The 26,377-nt window shown below is 38.9% G+C and overlaps 1 long non-coding RNA gene across 1 annotated transcript; it reads left to right on the top strand.

Moving 5' to 3' along the window:
* On the top strand, positions 1–26,377 carry LOC136336027 (uncharacterized). Its single transcript, XR_010731358.1, has 3 exons — positions 1–208; positions 607–750; positions 26,080–26,377. It is a non-coding gene; the product is annotated as an uncharacterized lncRNA (long non-coding RNA).

Here is a 26,377-nt window from a genome sequence, read left to right as displayed (position 1 = left end):
GAGGCCAGTACTGCTGGGGCAGAGTGAACTCAGGAAAAAGTGTAGCAGATAAAGTAGAAAGGAAGGGAGCCATTCTCTGAAAATCCTGGAGGTCAAAGACTTTGGCATTTATTCTGAGCGCCAGGAGCCATGAGAAGCTTTGAGCCAGGGAGAGAGTGCATGGTCTGACCTGGTCCATTTTGACCTGTGTTGAGAACTGCAGGGAGGTGTAAGTGGAATTGCAAAAATCTGAGAAAGAGATGATGCTGACTTGGGCATAGTTCTGGGTAGTAGAAATGGTGAGAAATGGTCATGTTTGATTTATTTTGAAAGTACAGCTGGCAGGGTTTTCTGGCTGACCACTTGTGCAGGATGTGGGTGAGAAACAGGGGTATGTTTCACAACTACTATCATAAAACAAAGTCAAGATTATGGAATGTGGCGATCAAAATTTGGAGTCTTGTAATATTTTGAATGTTTCAAAATCATTTTATACAGTTATGGTGGACTAATTCGGTGGCTATATCTCTGCGTGTGTACATGTGAGTGTGTGCATGCACATCCCTCCCTTCTCCCAGGCACGTGTGCTTCTGGAACGTTCACATGGTAAATGTTTTCCATTGGCAGCTGGTTGCAATTGCAGAAGTTCTGGGCTCTACTAGATCATCCTGCTCCTTCAGGAGTGGTGAGGCTGTGGACCCTCCTACCCAGTGTTGCTCTGCCTGAGTCTCCGGGCTGTTCCTGAAAGAAGACAAGAAACCTGCGTACAGAGTGAGTACACAAATGTAGAAGTTACCATAAACCCAGAGAGCACAGATCAAGTTTTAAGAAGTTTGAACATTTAAGAGCTGGGAAAAGGGAATTTGGTGGAAATATAAAATAGTGTCAAATTTATTAACTTGGAAAGGTAGTCACAGGCACAATTTAATAACTATGTAAAACATTACAGCTCAATAAATGGTGGCAGTTTTTCGCAGTGTCTGTAGGAGATAACATGGGGATTTAAGTCAGCTGTGAAAGAGCTTATTTGTAGCAAAGGTTATTAAATAATGGAAGAAGTGCCCGTGGAGTCTCAGGAAGCAGTTTTATTCAAACACGTGAGGGACAGATATTCCTGACCTCCCCACAAGATGGCAATTATGGGTTGACTCCAATTTTTATTTTTTCTTGATAAAAATATCTATGAAATTTATACTTTGGCAGGAAAAAATAAAGAACCATGGCTTATGTTTCACTGTCATATATTGTATTATATTACCTGTGAATGAGTTACATTTCCCCAAACCTCCATCTCTACTTACAGGTTTTTTTAAAATAGCATTATTTTAAGAGTTTGAGGGAGGCATGTTGTAATGGTGGGATGGCAAATATCCACTTTCTGGCCTCACACCTCAACACTAGAACATTGTCTTTATGAAAATTTTGAAAACCAGAAAAAGTTTTATGTATCTTAGAAATCTAAAATGAGATTCTGCCTAAAACTTGGTATAAAGAAGAAAAGTCAGAAATCTGGAGGTTTTCTCAACATTAAAAAATTATGATTTAGGTCAAGGAATGTGGAAGTAGTATGTTTTGTAAATGCTCTCAAAAATTATTGTTCCAGTAAGAACCTTTTACCTTTGAGATGGAATGCTTTTGATTTAAAATTCAGAGAAATATACTTTTTTTTAATGAAATAAATTTATTCCTTGTGTAGGTGTTTCAAATTTCATGTACTTAGGTGTACTTCTTGCTACTTTATCTGCAATAATTCTCTATTTTGTACCTCTATTTTGCCTGATGGCCAAAAAAGGGGGGAAAAATATGTCTATTACTCGTATAGTCTATCAGTTCAGAATTCTCTGTTCCCTTCTTTGTAGAATTAATTCTGGGGTATAAAAGCTGCATCAGGGGAGGGCACCTGGTTCCTGGAATTTGTGTATATTGAATCTCTAACTTGGATGTTGATGTATTTGGGCCTGGGGCAAGGTCAGTCCTCCATGCTGGCATCCGTGGAAATGTGGTTCTTGCTCTTTTTCTGTATCTTCCTCCTACCATGGCACTCATTCTTTACAAGCACAAGTCCCAGGGTTTTTTATAAACCTCTCTTGCTCAGTTAACTTCCATGCTCTCCCATGCTCCTGGGAGACCTCTGGTTACTGTTCTGGTCCCGTGTACTCTGCCTGACCACGGCTCACTGAAGGGGCTAGTCTGGCAGTATTTCTCAGCCTGCAGGGGTGTGTGTGTGTGTGTGTGTGTGTGTGTGTGTGTGTGTGTGTGTGTGTGTGTGTGTGTGTGTGTGTTATATTTGTTGCAGCTGACAGGCATTTGGGTCCTGCCTTTACAAGCTCCACCTGTGGATTGGGGAGGTCTGCCCTCAGGAATACAGGTGTTCATGGTACTTTTTCTTTCTCCATCTCTCTCTTTACCTGTGCCCGTCCCTGTATAGCGTTACTAGACATTTACACTGCAACATTTGTGCATTCAGCTCCTGGCTTATCAGTTACAAAGTCCAGAAGATTGTGTGTGGGGTGGGCGGGGAGAGCATGTTAAACTGGTTTGCCTTTAATGTATTTGAAAAGTGGTGAATTAGTGGACACGTTACTGAGTGTAGCTAAGAGACTGACAAGTCCAGGATCCTCAAGTTACTAGTTGTGTGAGCTTAAACAATTAAAAGATGTACATGGTATCAAACTGTGAAGTGTAAATGTAGGATATGATCTTTTTCCTTTTTAATTAAAAGCTATGGTGTGTAAAACCTGTTAATACAAAAGCTTTTAAAGACTGGGTTTTCATAGTTCCTCAAGGCATTTTATACAGAAAAAATATGTGGTTTGAAAGAATACTGTAAAATTTGCTCAGTTTTAATGGCCTGAATACAAAAACTTGTGTAGGAATATGGCTTTCCTGTATTATTCTCCATCTATAATTGTCATAAAATTATGTTGAAAACATACTTTTCATCACATCTGGGTATATAATTAAATTCTTTAAGATTTTAAAAAAGAGAACAAAGAAGGAGGTATGGATAAATTCAGGCAGAATGAGAGAACAAATATTATCAAAAACACCGAATAAAATTGTTACATATGGCAATCTAGATGTTGAATGGGGTTCTCATTATAAATACTTAAGCTTACATGAATTTCACATGGCTAATAATAATCTAGAATAATTAAAATTTTATGTTGCAAATAGCATTTTTGTGGGTAACTACCCAGAGTTCCTTTTTACAGCCTTTAGTACAAAACTCTTTCTTTGAGTTTAAAATAACAACTGTGATCTTATGAAGTATGCCAAGGGGGAGTTCCATGTGTGCTTGGCAATATGCTAATCTCCTCTGCAATTTCTTTCCCACTGTGCTTGCGCATCCAGTGTGCACTTGCCTCTGTGTGGGTGAAATGGCGCCGCAGCCCTGAACGGGAAAGTCACCTGCCCAGCTTGACACAAGTGGCAGCTCAACAGGACTTCAATGGAACATTTATAAAATTTTAGGTAGCGGCCACTGCCAGCTTGGAAGGCAATTAGAATAAGTGAATTTTGTCTAGAAGCCAAGGAAAGAAGACCTATCTGGCGTTGAGATAAGAGGATGACTTTGTTTTCCCAGCCCTTGTGCTTGCAGTTGGACTCTGCGGCACAGGAGAGGTGGGAAATCATGTTCTCCCTCCCATGCCTTTGCGAACCCAGAACAAAGCAATTACGTTTTTAGAAAAAACTATTTAGAAGACAACCAATTTCACTGCAAGCATCCCAGAATCCAACAGCTTAACATGGCTCTGGTTGAAATAACATCTTTAAAATTGCGTCTCGGCTGCTGTGTGACTACTAGTGTTTTCTATAATTTGGTGGCAGAAACCACATGATTTAGTGCCTACTGTGTGCAGTCCCCTGGGGCAGGCTGCCGCCATCATGGCCATGTGGCTGCACGTTGGTGGGAAGCTGGCCAGAGTCCATTCCTCTGCCAGGCAGTGGGAGCACAGGGAAGAAACTGCTTCACAACAGCTGGGCAGACAAATGGCTGAGCTCATTCCCTGACTTGTACTGTCCAGATTTCTCATTCTTTTAGCAAAAGAAAAAATTTACTAGTAACTGGGATTTTTTCTGCAAAGCTGGTCTCAAAAAATGGCATACAAATAGCCCTGCAGTAAATTCTTATGACTTGATTAAAGCTAATGTAACATGCAATTCTAATGCATTGTCAACCTCAGTAGAATTGTTGCTTTGTTCTGTCAGTGCAAGTTGCTTATGAGGGTACAGGAATAACATGTGATAAAAAAATTCATATAACAGCAGCTTTTTATTGATTTGGATGCAAATGTTTTGTTTTTGGCTAAATATAAAACCCACAGTTCTAAAGGCAGTGGGGAATCATTCAGATCACACTACAGCTTGACATTGGGTATTTGTCTGAAAAGTTGCCTTTTGCTTTAATTTATATAAATTTTTTTTCACCTAGATATGTTTTGTGATCTTGCGTTGTTGCTTGGGTCCTCAGTTTTAAAGTAATTCTATTTGTTTCAGAATTAAGCAAAACATACTGTTGGCAATATCCTTTTGATGGCTCTTTTCATGACAAAAAATACAAATGTCAGATAGTGAAATCCCTTCACCAGTGATTTTTCATGTATTACTCTTACCTTAGTGCCGGTTCTGGTCTAAGCAAATTGTTTGGCTGCTTCTGCTATAAGGTGCTGCTCAATGGTTAGACCATATTCCAGCCTTGGATATGGGCAGGGCAGAGCATTTGGTTTTTATGTGTGTAAGCGAATTTGGTTTTTGGAACATACTTCAGCCTATTTCAAGCCTCACAGATGAATTTACAATGTCTGAGACAATATTTCCGTTAAGCAGCTCAGAGAAACTGGTAACATGGTGGAAAGAATACGACTGACTTTTAAGAGCTTCTCTGGACATTTTATGTGACATCATGGGTAGTGAAGTAAATGAAATCCCAACGGTGTGCTTTTCTGATGTTGGCAAGAACCCTGGAACCAAAACGGGGCTCTGCTTTTCCCTTCTTACCTGGGGAGGGCATTTTTGATCCCACAATTGGAGAAAAAGCTTTTTGTTTTTTAAAGGGAAGAAATAAGCTGTAATACCGAGTGTAAATGTTTGCTTCAAGATCAGATTCTGGTAGCAAGAAAGACTCGGGTAGACAGGGCTAGGGAAAGATTAAGGAAGAGAAGAAAGAAAAGGCTAAGGTGCAAAGAGCATATTGTTAGTTTTTGAAGCTGTGCCTAGTAAGAAATAGGCTCTAACTCCTCAAAGAGGCTATACACCAAAGCAAAAGCAATAAAGTGTTTGGAACTCATTTTCTTATGAAACAATATTATATGTGGTCAGAGAGGGCTTCTCCACTTGGCCCTGTACCTGTACAAAGTTTGGAACTGGAAAACATCTCGATGTTCCCAAGAGCTGAAAGGGGTCTACTGTGCTTGGGGAGGCAGGTGCTGGGTCATAGTACAGGTTTGGGTTTTATTCTCTGTTCAGTGGGAGATCATTGAGTGGTTTTGAGAAGGGAAACAACTTGGTCTAAATGTGTTTTGATGGGTAACTTTTATCTTGAGAGAGGTAAAACTTAAGGGATCTATTTTAAGAGAACAATTTTGCAGCATCTAGACTCCTGTATTTATGATCCAGAAATGGGAATCTGGGTATTAGTGACATAAAGATGAAATATAGTGCCATGAGAATGGATGAGGTCACATTGGGTGAGAGGCTAAGGAGAAGGAAAGATGAACCGGGGCCAAGCCTGAGAAGAACAGGAATACACTAGCTCTGCCTCCTCCTCTCCACATACACCTCAAGAAAGGTAAAGCAACAGGTCTCATCTTGAGGAAGATTGTAGGGTATGAAATGTTTGCCATGCTCTGTTCTCCCTTTGCTTGTCTCCTGAGTGGCTTGTGTTAATTAAGGATGGCTGGTGGCCATGCTGCCCAGGAGGAATAGGGATTAGTAGAAGGAGTGCTTATTTTTCCAGTGTTAACCTGTGTAGTAAGGGAATAGTCAGTCTTTCCAACAGAGCTAATTACTTTTTATTTTTCACTCCCCACCCCCACTCTCATATCAATACCAATATACTTGAAGAAGCAAAAATGGGTGGAAAAAAACAGTTAAGAACAAAGCCAAAGTCTCAGATGCTTGGTACTTCTGAGAAAGTATTAAAAAGGCTACTGTAACCAAAGATAAGTTTGGTTTTGTTTTTCTTTTTCTGTTTTTAGTATGAAATATACTGTGAATTTTAATTTAGCTTTTAATACTTTTCTTAGCTCTTTTATCTTTAGATGACATAACCTTATTCATAATGTCCATTCTAACTCTCCTTAGAGATACTATAAGAAAACTTTCTGAATTTACTTAGAATAACTCTCACAAAAACTACAGTAACTTACCTTTAAGTTCACTCATTCATTAAGCCATCTTAAGTTGTGGCACTGTGCTAGACCCTCAGTATACAAATGTAAGACAAAAATATGACTTTCACCAATTCCTTTATGCTGAGTTCATTGAGAAAAACAAGTTAATTAAGGTAATGAGATGTTACCTTACATCTCATGAGACTTCTTACAATAGCATGAAATATGTAATATTTAATGTTTTCTGACAGATATGGACCAAGAAATACAAACATTTTGGATCTTATAGCCAAAGAGCTGAGAGAGAGAAGAGAGAACACTGGGACACTGGGCACATAAAATTTTAGCATGCTATCCTTGCTGGTCCGTGATCAAATGCATCCCTGTTTCTCCTTGTAGGCTTTGCATTGCAGTGGGAGGACCTGCACCAGTTGTTTTCTTGTTTTCTGGGTCTTCTGGTTTCAAGCTGGCTTTGACCACAGGGAAACACTGGAAGGAGATAGGATGGGAGAGAGAAGAACTCAATGGTTTTTCCTTCAAACGCTATGTTAGGTAGTATCTTTAGTAGCAGCTGCATCTCTTCAGAGGCTCCACCTCCTACAAGGCAGTTCCTTCATGGTCTCACTTCTACAGGGTCAAGTGCATTGTGGCTCAGGCTCTGGCTGGATGGCTTTCACTTCTGCATTCTGCTGATGCCATCTCTCCTGTTGTGTTTTGCCACGGACCAGTGCAGCTCCAAATAATGGTGCAGAATTAAGGAAACACACTTATCAAAACAAAAATGATGGGACTGGGAGGACTCTTCAAAATGCCTGGCAGTATCCGAGTGCCCCATAGCCCCAGTTTGCTTTATTATATAGCCATATGCAAATCAAGGACCTTGATACAAAGTTGCACATTCAAGGCTAAGACAGGAACTCTCCCAAGGCAAAAACAGGATACATTAGTGAAATCTACCAACATCTGAAAACAAACAAAAGAGTCAGAGGAAGAGCATGTATTATATATTGCTTCCAGCAACCCAAGGAAGCAAGTAGAGTGGGTGCAAATACTCAGCATCATAGCCAATATGGAGATGGAGGGGGGAGAACTTAGCCTTTTACTAAGCCTCGAATCTATAATGGCTTTTTGCCATTTACGGTCCACAACAGGATCTCCAGCTGTAGAGGTGATAGTCTTTTTGCAGTTGCTAGTCTTTGGGTTGCCTCTTCATCCTATTTGGCTTCCTAACTCTTACTGCTGAGTGATCAATTCCTATATTAAATTTCCTCTGTCAAAATATTTAAGGTAGTGACTGATAAAATACCATGTTGTGTTCAAAGCACTGTGCCTTTCCAATGAGTACAAGACAATATTCTAGGTCTGAGAGAATGAACCTTCTAAAGAGACTCTGCCTCTAGCAGAGCATTTTAAGCAATTTTATTTTCCTAGTCATCTTTATCAATCCCTGCTTCCCTGTCCTCAGAGTGCACTTAGACTTTTGATTTTACTCTCTCTGAAGTACAGCTTCCTGATTGCATCCCCTGCTGACAGAGGTCCGGTATTTATTAGAGCCAGCTGGGTTTGGTGATATGCTTTCACCTTTCCTGGTCCTGACCATCACTATTGTCCTCTTTCACCTTTGATATTCTCAGTGGTAGTATCAATGTCTGAAAATTTTTCTGCCTCTCTGCAGATCAAAAGTTTTGACACAATAACAGGACCAGTTTGTGATCTCATGAGTGACCTAGTGAAGACCTGCCTACTAGAGCTCCATTGGAATGGCTATCATCTCTTTTACAGACAATCTAATGACTTTACCAAAATGTTAAAGGAGAAAGAACCTGGAACAAGGTGTGGAGATATGAGTAGTTTTCCTGGCTCTGTCTCTGACACATGACACTCACAGTAAAAGAAATGATAACTGCTTTCCCACCTCACTAAAGTGTTTAGAAGGTGAAAAAATCATTTAATAATATAGTAGTAAGAAACAGCTGCTTGACATAAATACTCTATCCAGTTATTCTTACAATGATTCTGTGAGGTGGTTGTATTTCAGGTGAGAAAACTGACATGGACAAAGGCCAAGTTACTTCTCCAAGGTCATATATGGAATAAGTGGATATGGAACATCTGGGAATACAAGTCTGTTTATTCACCTTCAATGCCCATGTTCTTTCCACTCTACCTGTGTACCTTTGGATGTGAAAAGATTATTAATCAAAATGGTATAGGGGAAAAAATGTGGTATGGGCTAGACAAATTCTGGAGCTCTGCAGTAGATAGTATCATATTTCTTTGAATTGAAACTGTCACCTACCACAGAAAATAACCAACAGATTAATCGTTCTCTCTAAACAACTGACATACTTAACTTTTTGAATTATTTCCTTTCTGAGTAAAAATACTTTAGCTTTTAATCTATGTTCACCTCACCATCTTTGCCTTCACCATCTATATGGTCTTTCTTCTTCGGTCTCTAGCTATAGACCCTGGTGGGTGCAGGAGTCCATTTGATCTTGTGAGCCTGCACACAGACCCACAGTGCTGTAAGCAAAGAGTGAAACATGCAGTAAAGTGTGTGAGATGGCCATTCTCTACATAGCAGGTGATCTGGCTGTTGGCTATTTGCTTTAAGAGTTCAGTCAGATGCATTGGCTTAAGTTTCCTTTTGTTGTATCCCAAAAAAGACACTAAGAACTTTCAGCGATACACTAAAACATTCACTCAAATCTTTTTTTATATGTTTACTGCATTCTGATATAAATATATTCTGAAAATGGATTATGTTGCCTTTTACCATATTTTGACTGTCAGACTGCTTGCTTCACATAAGTTTATTGCTGTTCATTCATGCTGTACATTCAAACTGAAGTGCACAACACTGATAATGTGTAGACATTAAAAAAGAATATTTTTTAAAAATATATTTTTCTTGCCTGCCCAGGCAGTGGCACAGTGGATAGAGCATCAGACTGGGATGCAGAGGACCCAGGTTCAAGACCTCAAGGTCACCAGCTTGAGTGCAACTCACCAGCTTGAGCGTGGGGTCACTGGCTTGAGAGTGAGATTATAGACATGACCCTCTGTCACTAGCTTGAGCCCCCAAGGTCGCTGGCTTGAACAAGGGGTCACTTGCCTGGCTGTAGCCCCCCCCCGTCAAGGCACATATGAGAAAGCAATCAATGAACAAGCAGTCAACAAACAACTAAGATGCTACAATGAAGAGTTGATGCTTCTCATCTGTCCTTTCCTGTCTATCTGTCCCTATCTGCCCCTCTCTCTGACTCTCTGTCAAAAAAAATTTTTTTTTACTAGTTTTCTGACATTATTGAAAAAATTCTCATTCCATATATGTCTTTTATGACCATACAAAAAAAAAATAAAGTCCCTGGCCGGTTGGCTCAGTGGTAGAGCGTCGGCCTGGCGTGCAGGATTCCCGGATTCCATTTCCGGCCAGGGCACACAGGAGAGGCGCCCATTTGCTTCTCCACCCCTCCCCCTCTCCTTCCTCTCTGTCTCTCTCTTCCCCTCCCGCAGCGAGGCTCCATTGGAGCAAAGATGGCCCGGGCACTGGGGATGGCTCTGTGGCCTCTGCCTCAGGCACTAGAATGGCTCTGGATGCAACAGAGCAACGCCCCAGAGGGGCAAAGCATCGCCCCCTGGTGGGCATGCCGGGTGGATCCCGGTTGGGCGCATGTGGTAGTCTGTCTGACTGCCTCCCCATTTCCAGCTTTGGAAAAATGAAAATAAATAAATAAATAAAAAATAAAGATGACATTTTTAGCACAAAGTTCTGACAGATTAAGAGTTTATCAATGATTGTGCACTGCCAGCTCAGGCTTGATTAGAGCTCTTGGCTTCTTCAATTTTCAGAGGGAGAAAACAGCTGTAGCTTCCAGGGCAGCATAATAAAACACTGATTTTATTGGGACATTTATTAGCTATAAATGACAAATCACAAGTCAACTACGTATTTCTTTGTCTTTTTTAAAATTAGATGAGAAGGGTGGGGACATAATTATTACCATTTCCCATCCAATTTATCTTTAAAACTTTCATCAAAGACTTTGCTATTATATTTTTATGTAATAAGGTTCTTCTGGAGCAGTGCAAAATGGGCAGTGGAAGAAGTTACCTGGAAATAAGCATAGACAACCTATTTTCTAATTCTGTCAAAATACCCTAAGTTTCACTACTCCACTGAGACACACCTTGCACATTTTGATTTATGTTCACAAATAACCAAAATAATCCTGGAAGCTGCAGTGTCCATTGGCCAATGCTAGCTGACACAATGGCAGGTCTTCTCTGGAACAGTGCAATTTCAGCTGCTGCCCTGGAAATAGAGAAATGAAAAAGGCAGTGGTGACCTAGGGGGACAGGAGGAAACTAGCAAGAAACTATGAGACATTTCTGGAGTGATTGTTCAGAGAGTAATAATAAAGGCCCCTACCAGGAGCACCAAGTAGTCAGTCTAGCACAGGGGTCTGCAACTCTTTAATTTTTCATTGATTTGAAAAGTGGGGTGGGGAAAGGATCAATTCATTGTTCCACTTAGTTGCTCTGTTTAGTTTTACACTCCTTGATTGTTTCTCATACATACCTCAACCAGAGATCAAACACATGACCTTGGTGCACAGGGATAATGTTCTACCTACTGAACCACCCGGCCAGGGCAGCAACCAATTTTTTAAAGGGTTAGATAGTAAAAATTTTAGGTTTTATTGGCCACATAGTCTCTGTTGCAACTATTCAACTTTATCGTGATAGTATAAAAGCAGCTATAGACAATAACATCAATGAAATTAATGTATCTTTGTCAGTTAGAAAACTTCAGGGTTTTTTGTTAAATATTTTTTAATAAATGTACATTAAGACTATTTGTGAGGTAGTGGGATTAGAAAGAACTGGGACTGATTAATACAGTTCCCCCAAGTATTTTACATGGAGATTTAGCAGACACTGCCACATCATCACGTATGATCAACCAGGGTCTTTAGGACAGTAGGCATATATATATTTTTTTTATTGATTTTAATTTATTGTGTTTACATAGATTCTAGTGTTGCCCCAAATGCATCTCCCCCCCCCGGTATTCCCCTCAACATCTCCCTTGCCCCCTCCCCCTAGTGCCCTCCCCCCCTTCCCTTCAGGTTTATCCCATTCTATCATCCCCTTTCCATCTGTTCTCTTTTCCTCTGGTCCCTTTGATCTTTCCTCTGTCTCAGTTCTATTCCTCAGTTCACATTGTTCATTGAATTCCTCAAATGAGTGAGGTCATATAATTTTTTTCTGCCTGGTTTATTTCACTTAACATAATAGTTTCCATGTCCATCCAGGTTGTCACAAAAGGTAAGCTTTCCTTCTTTTTCATGGGCAAAAGAAATGAATAGACACTTCTCCAAAGAGGACATACAGATGGCCAATAGGCAGATGAAAAAATGCTCAACATCACTAATTATTAGAGAAATGCAAATTAAAACCACAATGAGATATCACCTCACACCTGTCAGAATGGCGCTCATCAACAAAACAACACAGAATAAGTGTTGGCGAGGATGTGGAAAATAGGCATATATTTTTAAAGCACCCTGTTTATAACACATTTAATGATAGGCAATTACTTTATAACATGATTTTCCTACTATTAGTTGCTCTTGTCTTCCTGATGTCTCAAATTTTATTTCCAGGATTTGAGATCTGTCTCCATTATATCACCACCCTGCTCTAACACTCATATCTCCTCATCACTTACTGAATAAAATGCAATTTCTCCAGACTTCTCATTTGAAGACTTCCACAATTTGAATCCAACCTGTCTTCCCAGTTTTATCTTTAGCTTTTTCCATATATAAACTCTTGCCATCACGTGATTTTTGCCACGACCCTGAGCATAGCCTGACCTTGCTACCTGGTGGTTGTTATCCAGCCCATCCCTCTGTGCTTTCCGCTTTATCTGGCTCTCAGAAGTCTGCCTGTATCTCTAAATCTTGAAGAAGGTAATGATACACTGGGGTCAGTGCCACATGTAATTATAAATAGTTACTAAAATATTAGGGAAGTTATCTTTTCTTTGCAAATACATAACATTTTAGGCTTCTATTTAATAAAACAGGATAGCTCTAAATTATAGCATTATAGTTTTTTTATTCAGAAATTTAATGGGGTGACATTGATCAATAAGTACATAGGTTTCAGGTTGAACATCTCTGTAGCATTGGAATTGTTGATTGTGTTCTGTGGTTATCACCGATAAAGCATTTTCTGTCACCATGTATTTGTCACTCTTTACTCTCCTCCTTACACTCCCCTCCCCCTAGTAACCACTTTTATCTGTGTACATGAGTCTCAGTTTTATCCCATCTATTTGGAGTATATATTTGTCCCTCTTTACCTCCCTCCACCCAGTCCCCCACCCCTGGTAACCACTTCACTAATATCTATGTCCATGGGTCTGTTTTATGTCCCACTTATGTGTAAAATCATATAGTTCTTATCTATTTCTGATTAACTTATTTCACTTAGTATAATGTTCTCAAGGTCCATCCATGTTGTAAATGGTGCTATATCACCACTTCTTATGACTGAGTAGTACTCCATTGTATATATGTTCCACATCTTCTTTATCCAGTCCTCTATCAATAGACACTTTGGCTGTTTCCATGTCTTGGCCATTGTAAATAATGCTATGATGAACATGGGAATGTACGTATCTTTGTGTTCCAGTGTTTTTGAGTTCTTTGAGTGGATACCCAGTAGAAAGATTGCTGGGTCATATGGTAGTTCTATTCTTAATTTCCTAAGGAACCACCATACTTCCTTCCATAATGGCTGTACCGGTTTACATTCCCACCAGCAGTGAACGAGAATTCCTTCTTCTCCACAGCCTCTCCAACACTTATTACCTGTCTTGTTGATAACAGGTGTGAGGTGGTATCTCGTAGTTTTGATTTGCATTTCTCTAATAGCTAGCAAAGATGAGCATCTTTTCATATATCTGTTGTCCATCTGTGTATCTAATTGGGAGAAGTGTCTGTTGAGGTTGTCTCCCCATTTTTTAATTGGATTGTTTGTTTGTTTATTTTGAGCTTTGTGAGTTTGTTCTATGTTTTGGATATTAATGTCTTATCAAAGCTGTTGTTTATAAATATCTCCCATTTGGTTGGCTGCCTTTGTGTCATCAGTTCTTTTGCTATGTAGATGCTTTTTAGTTTGATATAGTCCCATTCATTTATTGTTGCCTTTGCTTATCTTGCCTTTGGGGTCCAATTCATAAAATTTTCCTTGCAGCCAAGGTCCATAAGTTTAGTGACTATGTTTTCTTCTATGTAATTTATTGGGTCAGATCTCATATTTAGGTCTTAGGTTCATTTTGAATATTTATGTAAGGGAACAAATTGTAGTCATATCATTATTTTGTATGTGGCTTTCCAATTTTCCCAGCACCATTTATTGAAGAGGTTTTCTTTTCTCCATTGTGTGTTTTTGGCACCTTTGTCAAAGATTATTTGTCTATATATATGTGGTTTTATTTCTGGATTCTGAATCCTGTTCCATTGGTCTGTGTATCTGTTTTTCTATTAATACCATGCTGTTTTGATTTCCATGGCTCTGTTGTCTAATTTGAAGTCAGGGACTGTGATACCTCAGGTGTTTTGGGGTTTTTTTCTCCTCAAGATTGTTTTGGCTATTTGGGGTCTTTTATAACTCAATATAAATCTGGTGATTTTTTGTTCTATTTCTTTAAAAAATAACAATGGAAATTTTGATGGGAATTGCATTAAGTTTATATATTGCTTTGGGGAATATAGCCATTCTAATTAGGTTGATTCTTCCAATCCATGAGCATGGAAGATTTTTTCATTTCATTGTGTCTTTTTTAGTATTTCTCATAAATGCTTTGTAGTTTTCAGTGTATAGGTCCTTCACATATTTTACATTTATTCTTATATGTTTTATTTTTTGTTGTTATAATTGTAAAAGGAATTGTTTTTTGAATTTTCTGAAGTTTCATTGTTGGCATATAAGAAAGCTGTAGACTTTTGCATATTGATTTTGTATCCTGCCACTTGTTTATTGTTTCTAATAGTTTTTTAGTGGACTCTGGGGTTTTCTAGGTACAGGATTATGTCATCTGTTGAAAGTGATACCTTTACTACTTAGTTGTGATACTTTCCTTCTATACCTACTTTATTGAGTGTTTAAAACATAAATGAATGTTGTATCTCATTGAATGCCTTTTCTGCCTCTATTGATAGGATCATGATTTTTGCCCTTTGTTTTGTTGATGTGGTATTACATTGATTGATTTGTGTATGTTGATCCATCCCTGTGCTCCTAGAATGAATTCCACTTGATTGTGGTGTATTAATTCTTTAATATATTGTATTCGATTTGCTAGTCTTTTGTTTAGGATTTTTGCATCTGTATTTACTAAAGATATTGGTCGGTAGTTTCCTTTTTTTGTATTGGCCTTGCCAAGTTTTGATATCAGAATTATGTTGGCTTATAAAAATGTGTTAAAAAGTACTGTTGCGAGAGTAATGGCGGGGTAGGAAGCAATACCGATAAATCTCCCCCAAAACTCAACAAGATCTTCAACCAGAAACAGAAAAACCTATACTTGGAGCTTCCAGATGCTTCGCAATACACCCAAAGGTATGATTGAGTGAAAAATTGGCTAAATATATAACCAAACCCCGAAGGAAATAGGGAGTAAGAAATGCTCCTCCTTCCTCACTAACCTAAACAGGGCGGCTTTCTCTGGTAACTGTGAATATAGAAACTGAGGCGGGCAAAGGGGGTGAATAGATCCAGGCCGCTGCAGCACAAATGGCCGAACCAGGCTGTGGCACAGAGATCCAAGCCGAGGAAAATCTGATCCTGTGGCAACCCGGGCAATACAAGCTAACACTTGCGCCAAACCCAAACAAAGAAAGAAAAGCAGAGCGGCCATTTTACCCGGACTCCTGGTCGGTGCGCAGTTAGTGGGCGAGAATTTCTTCCTGGGAAAGCTACGCACAAGAGGGAGTGAGAACTAATTCCAACGGTGGAGATTTTCCGTGCTGGAGGGTGTTTCACTCAGAGGGAACCGCGGCCGGCCTCATATCCTGGTTTGTGCACGCAGATAAGGAGTGAGCAATTCCTCCGAGTGCCTCGGCAGTGCGCGCCCGTGTTATCGCACAGAGGGGCAGAGTCAGGGGCCTTTGTGTGGGCCAAAGCGGAATCTCGAGCCGCCCCAGCGCCTTGCAAAAGCCGCGCACGGGGACGGAGCGAGACTCAATTCCAACGGTGGAGATTTTCCGTGCTGGAGGGTGTTTCACTCAGAGGGAACCGCGGCCGGCCTCATATCCTGGTTTGCGCGCGCAGATAGGAGTGAGTGATTCCTCCGAGTGCCTCGGCAGTGCGCGCCCGTGTTATCGCACAGAGGGGCAGAGTCAGGGGCCTTTGTGTGGGCCAAAGCGGAATCTCGAGCCGCCCCAGCGCCTTGCAAAAGCCACGCACGGGGACGGAGTGAGACTCAATTCCAACGCTACAACTTTTCCCTGCGGTTGTGGCTTTCACTCAGAGCGTGAGACTGCTGGCCGGATATCCTGGTCGCAGACAGTGAGTGAGAGTTTCCTCCAAGCGCCCCGGAAGTGGGCGCCCACTTGTGTTACCGGACAGAGTGGCAGAGCCAGAGGTCTTTGAGTGGGCAGAAAGCCCGCCTGATTATGCTAGCAGCTCTGACTGACTGAGCCTTACCCAGAGCCCTGTGCTGAGTGGAAATAGAGTGGGGAGTTTCCAGCTCTTTGAGCCTCTTACTATCCAGGCAGAGGCAGCAGCAACCCCATAGCTGGATTATCAGGCTACTAATTAAGGAAGGAAAGACTAGGAGAAAGGCTCCAAGAACACGGACTCTCTCACTGTCGGAGCCTATAAATGCTATTGAGCTTCGACTGCCAACGAGACTAAAGCACAATACATGACATTGCCATAGAGACTTATCAACTGCAAACCTCTACCTGAGCGTGCCAAAGGGGCAGAACCTGGGGTACAGAGTCACCGACCAGGAAGAGGGAGATAAAGAAAAAGCAAGAAGATAACCTCTCAAAATCAAGAATAATCTGCAGACTTTATAACCTATCCCATTTTATTATATTTGTTCGTTTGTTTCTCTTATCTTCATTCTTGATACTTTTTTTTCCTCCTCCAATTTGGCCGATTAACTCTCTACCGGTCTTACTCTCTCCTCTCCTTGAACTACACTACCCATAAGTGTTACATCTCCCATTATCTTTTCTCTTCTCTTCCTTTCTCTCTATGAGGGTTGCACTCCAAAACCCTTAACTCTCTCTCTCTCTCTCCTTTCTTTTTTCTTCTTTTAGTGGTTACCTCTTTTTTTCTCTCTCTTTCTTTTCTCCCTCTATATTAGTTTCTTCCTTTCTCCTTTACATCTCCTCTCATTCAAACCTCAATAACAAACAAATTATCTTATCTGGGACTCAAACCTATGTTTGTGGCATTTTGGGGGGTTTTTACTTCACCTTTTTAACTCACTAGCAGTGCTCTCATCCCTGGCTCTCCATATTATCTAGTTCTTGTTCCACTAAATACAATAGTAATTTTTTAATTTGTTCCCCCATTTTTCCGTTTTCCTCTTATTCCTCTCATCATAACTCTTAGACAACCAACACCTAAAAGCAAATCATTTCATTCTTGACCCAAATTTTTTCCTTATTTGCTTTTTGTGGGTCCATACGCTCTTTTTTTTTCTTTTTTCTTTCCTTTTTTTTTTTTTCTTTTTTTTTTCTTTTTTGCCCCTTTATTACTTTTCCCCAATTCAGGCCCTCCATCACAGACATTGTTTGTTATAATTCACAGTCCACCACAAGATTTTCTCAAAAAAGAGGGGAGAGGAGAGGAGAGGAAAAAAGGAGGGGGGGGAATAATTTCCTTTTTTTTAATTTTTATTTTATTTTTCTTTATTTCATTATTAATTTTTTTAAAAAAAAAAAAACAACTCTTTTCGATTTTTTTTATTGTTCTTTTTTTTAACTTTTTATTCTTTATTAAATCTCATTAATACTATCAACAAAACCACCCTCAGATGCCATTAAGGAAGAGAAAATCAAATATCATGGATACAAAAGAAAGAGAGGTAACACAGCTAGATGAGGAAAAATCTATGGAGAAAAAATTTAATATATTGGAAACCTTGGAGCTAAATGACAGAGAATTCAAGATAGAAATACTAAAAATCCTCCGAGATATACAAGAAAACACAGAAAGGCAATTTAGGGAGCTCAGAAAACAACTCAATGAACACAAAGAATATATGTCCAAGGAAATTTAAACTATAAAAACAAATCAAACAGAGATGAAAAACTCAATTCACGAGCTGAAAAACGAAATAATAAGCTTAGCTAATAGAACAGGTCAGATAGAAGAGAGGATTAGTGAAATAGAAGACAAGCAACTTGAGGCACAACAGAGAGAAGAAGAAAGAGACTCAAAAATTAAAAAAAATGAGATAGCCCTACAAGAATTATCTGACTCCATCAAAAAGAATAACATAAGAATAATAGGTATATCAGAGGGAGAAGAGAGAGAAAATGGAATGGAGAACATACTCAAACAAATAATAGATGAGAACTTCCCAAGCCTGTGGAAAGAACTAAAGCCTCAAGTTCAAGAAGCAAACAGAACTCCAAGTTTTCTTAACCCCAACAAACCTACTCCAAGGCATATCATAATGAAATTGACACAAACAAACAGCAAAGAAAAAATTCTCAAGGCAGCCAGGGAAAAGAAGAATACAACATATAAAGGAAGGCCCATTAGATTATCATCAGATTTCTCAGCAGAAACTCTACAAGCTAGAAGAGAGTGGACCCCAATATTTAAAGCCCTGAAAGAGAGGAACTTTCAGCCACGAATACTATACCCATCCAAGCTATCCTTCAAATATGAAGGAGAAATAAAAACATTCACAGATACAGAAAAGATGAGGGAATTTATCATCAGAAAACCCCCACTCCAGGAATTACTAAAGGGGGTTCTCCAATCAGATACAAAGAACAAAAAAAAAACAGAGCCACAAGTAAAAGCTCCAAGAAGAACACAATAAAACCAAATTTAAACTGTGACAACAACAAAAAGAAAGAGGGGGAGAAGATGGAGATTAACAGTAGCAAAGGACAATGGAGTGCAAAAGTACTCACAAAATCGTTCGCTACAATGAACAGGGTAGGGACCCTTTTCATTACTCAAAGGTAACCACCATTGAAAAAACCACCACAGAAGCACATGAGATAAAAAAGATAGCAACAGAGGAAAGATGTATGGAATACAACCAAATAAAAACAAAAGATAGAAAAACGAAAGAGAAGGATCAAACAAGACACAAAACTAACAGAAAGCAAGATATAAAATGGCAATAGGGAACTCACAAGTATCAATAATTACACTAAATGTAAATGGATTAAACTCACCAATAAAAAGGCACAGAGTAGCAGAATGGATTAAAAAAGAAAATCCAACTGTATGCTGCCTACAGGAAACTCATCTAAGTAACAAGGATAAAAACAAATTCAAAGTGAAAGGCTAGAAAACAATACTCCAAGCAAATAACATCCAAAAAAAAAGCAGGTGTAGCAATACTCATATTGGATAATGCTGACTACAAGACAGGAAAAGTACTCAGAGACAAAAATGGCCATTTCATAATGGCTAAGGGGACACTGAATCAAGAAGACATAACAATTCTTAATATATATGCACCAAACCAAGGAGCACCAAAATATATAAGACAGCTACTTATTGATCTTAAAACAAAAACTGACAAAAATACAATCATACTTGGAGACCTCAATACACCGCTGATGGCTCTAGATTGGTCATCCAAACAGAGAATCAACAAAGACATAGTGGCCTTAAACAAAACACTAGAGCACCTGGATATGATAGACATCTACAGGACATTTCATCCCAAAGTGACTGAGTATACATTTTTCTCCAGTGTACATGGATCATTCTCAAGAATTGACCATATGTTGGGCCACAAAAACAACATCAGCAAATTCAGAAAAATTGAAGTTGTACCAAGCATATTTTCTGATCATAAAGCCTTGAAACTAGAATTCAACTGCAAAAAAGAGGAAAAAAATCCCACAAAAATGTGGAAACTAAACAACATACTTTTAAAAAATGAATGTGTCAAAGAAGAAATAAGTGCAGAGATCAAAAGATATATACAGACTAATGAAAATGACAATACGACATATCAGAATCTATGGGATGCAGCAAAAGCAGTGATAAGAGGGAAGTTCATATCGCTTCAGGCATATATGAACAAACAAGAGAGAGCCCAAGTGAACCACTTAACTTCTCACCTTAAGGAACTAGAAAAAGAAGAACAAAGACAACCCAAAACCAGCCGAAGAAAGGAGATAATAAAAATCAGAGCAGAAATAAATGAATTAGAGAACAGAAAAACTATAGAAAAAATTAATAGAACAAGGAGCTGGTTCTTTGAAAAGATCAACAAAATTGACAAACCCTTGGCAAGACTTACAAAGGAAAAAAGAGAAAGAACTCACATAAACAAAATCCAAAATGAAAGAGGAGAAATCACCACGGACACCGTAGATATACAAAGAATTATTGTAGAATACTATGAAAAACTTTATGCCACTAAATTCAACAACCTAGAAGAAATGGATAAATTCCTAGAAAAATACAATCTTCCTAGACTGAGTCAAGAAGAAGCAGAAAGCCTAAACAGACATATCAGTAGAGAAGAAATAGAAAAAACCATTAAAAACCTCCCCAAAAATAAAAGTCCAGGCCCTGACGGCTATACCAGCGAATTTTATCAAACATTCAAAGAAGACTTCGTTCCTATTCTACTCAAAGTCTTCCAAAAAATTGAAGAAGAAGCAATACTTCCAAACACATTTTATGAGGCCAACATAACCCTCATACCAAAACCAGGCAAGGATGGCACAAAAAAAGAAAACTACAGACCAATATCTCTAATGAATACAGATGCTAAAATACTAAACAAAATACTAGCAAATCGAATACAACAACATATTAAAAAAATAATACATCATGATCAAGTGGGATTCATCCCAGAATCTCAAGGATGGTTCAACATACGTAAAACGGTTAATGTAATACACCATATCAACAAAACAAAGAACAAAAACCACATGATCTTATCAATAGACGCAGAAAAGGCTTTCGATAAAATACAACACAATTTTATGTTTAAGACTCTCAACAAAATGGGTATAGAAGGAAAATATCTCAACATGATAAAGGCCATATATGATAAACCATCAGCTAACATCATATTAAATGGCACTAAACTGAAGGCTTTCCCCCTTAAATCAGGAACAAGACAGGGTTGTCCACTCTCTCCACTCTTATTTAATGTGGTACTAGAGGTTCTAGCCAGAGCAATCAGACAAGACAAAGAAATAAAAGGCATCCATATCGGAAAAGAAGAAGTAAAGGTATCACTTTTTGCAGATGATATGATCCTATACATCGAAAACCCCAAAGAATCCACAAAAAGACTACTAGAAACAATAAGCCAATACAGTAAGGTCGCAGGATACAAAATTAACATACAGAAGTCAATAGCCTTTCTATATGCCAACAATGAAACAACTGAGAAGGAACTCAAAAGAATAATCCCCTTCACGATTGCAACAAAAAAAATAAAATACTTAGGAATAAACATAACAAAGAATGTAAAGGACTTATATAATGAAAACTATAAACCATTGTTAAGGGAAATTGAAAAAGATATAATGAGATGGAAGAATATACCTTGTTCTTGGCTAGGAAGAATAAATATAATCAAGATGGCTATATTACCCAAAGCAATATACAAATTTAATGCAATTCCCATCAAACTTCCAATGACGTTTTTTAAAGAAATAGAGCAAAAAATCATCAGATTTATATGGAACTATAAAAAACCCCGAATAGCCAAAGCAATCCTAAAGAAAAAGAATGAAGCTGGGGGCATAACAATACCTGACTTCAAACTCTATTATAGGGCCACGACAATCAAAACAGCATGGTATTGGCAGAAAAATAGACACTCAGACCAATGGAACAGAATAGAAAGTCCAGAAATAAAACCACATATATATAGTCAAATAATTTTTGATAAAGGGGCCAACAACACACAATGGAGAAAAGAAAGCCTCTTCAATAAATGGTGCTGGGAAAACTGGAAAGCCACATGCAAAAGAATGAAACTGGACTACAGTCTCTCCCCCTGTACAAAAATTATCTCAAAATGGATCAAAGATCTAAACATAAGACCTGAAACAATTAAGTACATAGAAGAAGACATAGGTACTCAACTCATGGACCTGGATTTTAAAGAGCATTTTATGAATTTGACTCCAATGGCAAGAGAAGTGAAGGCAAAAATTAATGAATGGGACTACATCAGACTAAGAAGTTTTTGCTCAGCAAGAGAAACTGATAACAAAATAAACAGAAAGCCAACTAAATGGGAAATGATATTTTCAAACAACAGCTCAGATAAGGGCTTAATATCCAAAATATACAAAGAACTCATAAAACTCAACAACAAACAAACAAACAATCCAATAAAAAAATGGGAAGAGGATATGAATAGACACTTCTCCCAGGAAGAAATACAAATGGCCAACAGATATATGAAAAGATGCTCATCTTCTTTAGCTATTAGAGAAATGCAAATGAAAACGGCAATGAGATACCACCTCACACCTGTTCAATTAGCTGTTATTAGCAAGTCAGGTAATAGCAAATGTTGGAGAGGCTGTGGAGAAAAAGGAACCCTCATACACTGTTGGTGGGAATGTAAAGTAGTACAACCATTATGGAAGAAAGTATGGTGGTTCCTCAAAAAACTGAAAATAGAACTACCTTATGACCAAGCAATTCCTCTACTGGGTATATATCCCCAAAACTCAGAAACATTGATACGTAAAGACACATGCAGCCCCATGTTTATTGCAGCATTGTTCACAGTGGCCAGGACATGGAAACAACCAAAAAGCCCATCAATAGATGACTGGATAAAGAAGATGTGGCACATATACACTATGGAATACTACTCAGCCATAAGAAATGATGACATCGGAACATTTACAGCAAAATGGTGGGATCTTGATAACATGATACAAAGCGAAATAAGTAAATCAGAAAAAACCAGGAACTGTATTATTCCATACGTAGGTGGGACATAATAGTGAAACTAAGAGACATTGATAAGAGTGTGGTGGTTACGAGGGGGAGGGGGGAATGAGGGAGGGAAAGGGGGAGGGGGAGGGGCACAGAGAGAACAAGATAGAGGGTGACGGAGGACAATCTGACTTTGGGTGTTGGGTATGCAACATAATTGAACGACAAGATAACCTGGACTTGTTATCTTTGAATATGTGTATCCTGATTTATTGATGTCACCCCATTAAAAAAATAAAATTATAAAAAAAAGAAAAAGTACTGTTGCTTCTATTTTTTGGAAGACTTTGAGAAGGACAGATACCAAATTATCTTTGACTGTTTGGTAGAATTCACTACTGGAGCCATTTGGTCCTGGCCTTTTATTTTGGGGGAGGTTTTTGATAGAACTATTTCCTCCCTGCTTATAGGTCTATTTAGGTTTTCCACTTTGAGACTCAGTCCAAAAAGATTGTATAGTTCTAGGAACTTAGCCATTTCTTCTCAATTGTTGAATTTGGTGGCATATAATCTTTCATAGTATTCTAGTGTGATCCTTTGTATATCATGATGTCTGTGGTAATTTCTCCTCTTTTATTCTGATTTTGTTTTTTATGGGTCATTTCTCTTTTTTTCCTTAATGACTTTGGCCAAGGGTTTGTCGATTTTATTTATCTTTTTAAAGAACTAGCTCTTTGTTGTATTAATTTTTTCTATAAATTTGTTTTTTATTTCATTTGGTTCTGCTCTAATTTTTACTATTTTCTTTCTTCTGACTTTGGGTTGCCTTTGTTCTTTTTCTAAGTCTTTAAGGTGTGATGTTAGATTGTTTACTTGGGATCACTCTTGTTTTGTTTTAGTTTAGTTTATTTATTGTTTTAATTTTTAAATTGTGTTAACATGGATTTAAATGTCCCACCCAATACAACACCCTAACCCCCTAACATGCCCCTTATTACACCCCTTTTGTCCCCCTTGCCCTGATTCTCTCCCCTCTCCCTCTGCTATTTGCTGTCATGTTATCTGTTTCTGTGTGTTATGTATATATAATTACACTAATCCCTTCACCTTCTCTGATCCCATCTTCTCATCCCCCTTCCCTCAGACCTCTGTCCTACTCCCTGTGATTCTGCTTCTGTCTCTATTCTGTTCCTCAGTTCACCATGTTCATTAGATTCCACTTATAAGGGAGATCATATGGTATTTGTCTTTCTCTGCCTGGCTTATTTCACTTAGCATAATAATCTCCAGGTCCATCCATGCCATTGCAAAAGGTAAGATTTTGTTTTTTGTGGCCACATAGTATTTCATTTTGTATATGTACCACAGCTTTTTTTTTTCTTTTTTTTTTAAATTTTTTATTATTTATTCATTTTTTAGAGAGGAGAGAGAGAGGTAGAGAGAAGGGGGGAGGAGCTGGAAGCATCAACTCCCATATGTGCCTTGACCAGGCAAGCCCAGGGTTTTGAACCAGCGACCTCAGCATTTCCAGGTCGATGCTTTATCCACTGCGCCACCACAGGTCAGGCCAGCCCAGGGTTTTGAACCGGTGACCTCAGCATTTCCAGGTCGACGCTTTATCCACTGCGCCACCACAGGTCAGGCAGTACCACAGCTTTTTTATTCACTCACCCACTGATGGACACTTGGGCTGTTTCCAGATCTTGGCTATTGTAAACAATGCTGCAATAAACATGGGGGTGCATATCTTCTTTTAAATTGGTGTTTTGGGATTCTTAGCCTACATTCCTAAAAGTGAGATAGCTGGGTCAAAAGGCAGTTCCAGTTTTAATTTTTTGAGGACACACCATACTGTTTTCCACGGTGGCTGCACAAGTCTGCATCCCCACCAGCAGTGCAGGAGGGTTCCCTTTTCTCCACACCCTCTCCAGCACTTATTGTGTGTTGATTTGTTAATGAACGCCATTCTGACTGGTGTGAGGTAATATCTCATTGTGGTTTTAACTTGCATTTTTCTAATGATTAGTGACATTGAACATTTTTTTCAGATGCCTAATAGTCATCTGTATGTCCTGTTTGGAGAAGTGTCTATTTAGCTCCTTTCCCCATTTTTTGATTTGATTGTTTACCTTCCTGGTATTGAGTTTGAGAAGTTCTTTATAAATTTCTGTTATTAACCACTTACCAGACATATTGGCAAATTTGTTCTCCCATTGAGTGACTACAATTTTGGAGTTTATCTGTCATAGCAGAATACTACATTAATCAATTAACTTTTCTTATTCAGTCTTATATCAAAATTACACACTGTGACACTAAGCACAGAGCAGATATTGAATGTTGAATGAATGAAGAGCCTTGAAATGTAGAGGCTGGACTTTTAACTGTAAGGGAGAGTAGATCATGCCTCAGACCTGAGTGTGGCTATGAACTCAATCTCAGCTTACATTAAGCTTGGAGCCACAGATTAAGAAAAACTCCTTCCATTGGCTCTCCATTGTCCTTAAGACTGGGTTTAACATCTTTGGCTTGACACTGAGGAATTTCTTGCCCTGGCTCCTGCTCATGTCTCTATCCTCATTTCCTCCTATTCTTCCTTCTCAGTCTCTAAGTCCTAAAAGCACCAAACCAACTTTCCTAAATGCAGTTATTTCACACATGCTGCCTCCTTTGTCCAGAAAGCCATTTTTTCCATGTTTTGTTGGCTTAACTCCTACACATTTTTGCTTCCAGCTCTTGTTCCACCTGGATTAGGAGGCAATACTCCTCCTGTGTGCTTATCATCCATATGGCCACAGACCCAGCTCATTCCTGTTATAGCATTTCTCACACTATGACATGTCAATATGTCTCTTTACCTACTAGGTTGTGGGCAGCCTGACATCAGGGACCAGTCTGTGTCACACTTCCCAAAACCCTATGGCAGTCTTGGCACTTATTTGTTTCAAAATAGAAACTGGTGAATGAATCAGTGAATTAATAATAATCCAAGCCTAATGAGTACAGCAACAACTACATATGTTGAAGAATTGTTTTACTCTTGGCATTTAAAAATGTTTGATTAAAAAACACTACCAATTAAAAATGATAAACAATATATAACATAATAACTCAGATTTGCATTTCTAGTTGCTGGTAGGGAACACTTCCTTTTGCCTCTGAAGCCAAACCATCCTCAGTTGCACCTTAGCCCAGAGCAGCAGAGGTACTCAGGGTTGCCAAGCACAGAGCAAAGTAGAAAAGCTCAATTCTTAAACAGTTTGGGTTTCTGACAGTGGCTCATGGACCCTCTAAGGAATACACAACTATATGACCCAGACTTTCCAGAAAAGCTCCACTTTCAGTTGTTGTTCCATTTTCCCCACAGATAAGCACAATTTTCAAATCCTATGTTTCTTCCCTTGACAAATGGCTCAGTAGATAAAACATCAACCAGACAGTGGAGGTTTGATCCCCAGTCAGGGCACATTTGAGAAGCAATGAGTGCACAGTTAGATGAAACAACAGGTTAATGCTTCTCTCTCTCTCTTTCATTCTTTCTCCATCTACCCTTCTCTCAAATCAATGGAAAAATAGTTTTTAATCACATGTTTCTATTTTGTTTAAGAAAATGTGATTGTTGCCTGACCAGGCAGTGGCGCAGTGGATTGACCATTGGACTGGGATGCCAAGGACCCAGGTTCGAGATCTCAAGGTTGCCAGCTTGAGCGTGGGCTCATCTGGTTTGAGCAAAGCTCACCATCTTGGACTCAAGGTCGCTGGCTTGAGCAAGAGGCTACTCGGTCTGCTGTAGCCCCACAGTCAAGGCACATATGAGAAAGCAATCAATGAAAAACTAAAGTGTTGCAATGAAAAACTGATGATTGATGCTTCTCATTTCTCTCCATTCCTGTCTGTCTGTTCCT

The sequence above is a fragment of the Saccopteryx bilineata genome, chromosome 4, assembly GCF_036850765.1.
Source record: "Saccopteryx bilineata isolate mSacBil1 chromosome 4, mSacBil1_pri_phased_curated, whole genome shotgun sequence".
Taxonomy (NCBI): domain Eukaryota; kingdom Metazoa; phylum Chordata; class Mammalia; order Chiroptera; family Emballonuridae; genus Saccopteryx; species Saccopteryx bilineata.
Note: the sequence above shows the minus strand (reverse complement) of the source record. Positions and strands in the feature narration are given on the sequence as shown.